A 1740-nucleotide genomic window follows, 5' to 3' on the forward strand; every position below is an offset into this window, starting at 1 on the left:
ATATATATATATATATATACATAGATACGTACGAACGTATGTATATATGTGTGTCTGTGTGTATGTATGTATGTATGTATGCATACATGCATGCATGCATGCATCTATGTAAATTTTAAGCAGTTAAATCTCCAGATATTCTCTGTGCATTTTCAACCTCATATCTTTGGTATAAGCGTGCGTATATATTTAGATAGATAGATAGATAGATAGATAGATAGATAGATAGATAGATAGATAGATAGATAGATAGATAGGCGCAGGTGTAGCTGTTTCCAGCAACATGATTCTGGGTTCAATCTCACTGTGTGGTACCTTGGGTAAATGCCTATTACTATAGTCTCGGGTTAACCAAAGCCTTGTGAGAGGATTTGGTATGCAGAAACTGAAAGAAGCCCGTTTGTGTCTTTGGCTTTGTGTTTGCCACCCATCACCGGTTGACAACAAGTGTTGGTGTGTTATTGCTCCTGTAACTTGGTGTGTTATTACCAGAGTGGCCGATGTGATAGTTACCAGGCTAAAATTCTTAAAGGCGGAACCACATCATGACCGAAAACTAATGACTGAATCAAGTAAAAGGTAAAAAATATATTTAAAAGACACGTATTCAGACTGTTAAACAGTGTACTCAAACTCGGAGCTTTGTGGTTGCAAAGCGGACACTTTAACTGATGAAACCAAACAACTGCGACTCTAAACTTGTTGAATGAATATCAATAGCGCCAGCCTTTTTGCCTTTGGGCCAGAAACTTATCGACTTCTGTCGAATTCGGGTTGATAGTAGAAAGACTCTATGATCAACCACACACCACCACACCAACACACCTGTATCACTAAACACGACTGCTTACATTTTATTATAGAGCTGTCGAGATTTCTGGATTCTTTTTTTTCTTTTTTTTTTCTTTTGTCACAACTGAACATGAATGAGAGAATATTTGCCTATTTATTTTCTTCTAGTTTATCCACTTAGTTGGATGTTTTGCAATGTTTGTTACTAACTGCTACGACGACAAGCTTATGAAAAGCATGCAGGCATCGGCTGAATTTTAATCTGGTCTGTTCATATATACGATACACATAAAATCTATTTTTCTTTTTCACTACATATTTTGGCTATTATCTCGTTGAGAAGATTCGCTCTTACTACGTAATTATGAAGTCTTTTGTTTCTCTCTTTTTTACACTTGGATTTTTCAGATATCTATTGTCCCTATCACGTTTTTGTCCCATCTCTTGAGGGTCTATATGCGCACTTGTTTCGTTTCTCTTGTATCTTGTAGTTTGGCTTTGATCTCGTTTGTTAAGCTTTTGACCTTTCGTGTTCTATTTAAATGCGCGTTGTGTATATTAGTGTATGTGAATGTGTTTTATAAATTCATCTAAGTATGCATATACGTAACTGTATGTGCTGCATCTGTGCATGAGTGAAGTTATATGTCAGAGCGTATGTCTATGCATACGTATCTATTAACGTATGTGTGTGTTGTGTCTTTGTCTACGTATAATACACACGCTTCATCATGTATATTGTAATATGAATATATATATATTCACACATATGTATATGTATATATGTATCTATATATATGTATATATATGTATGTATATACATGTAGATATATATGTATATATATATGTAAATATATATGTGCATATATTTGTATATATAAATATATATATATGTATATATATATATATGTATATATATATATATATATATATATATATATATATATA

Source organism: Octopus bimaculoides, chromosome 1 (assembly GCF_001194135.2).
Source record: "Octopus bimaculoides isolate UCB-OBI-ISO-001 chromosome 1, ASM119413v2, whole genome shotgun sequence".
In the NCBI taxonomy this organism is placed as follows: domain Eukaryota; kingdom Metazoa; phylum Mollusca; class Cephalopoda; order Octopoda; family Octopodidae; genus Octopus; species Octopus bimaculoides.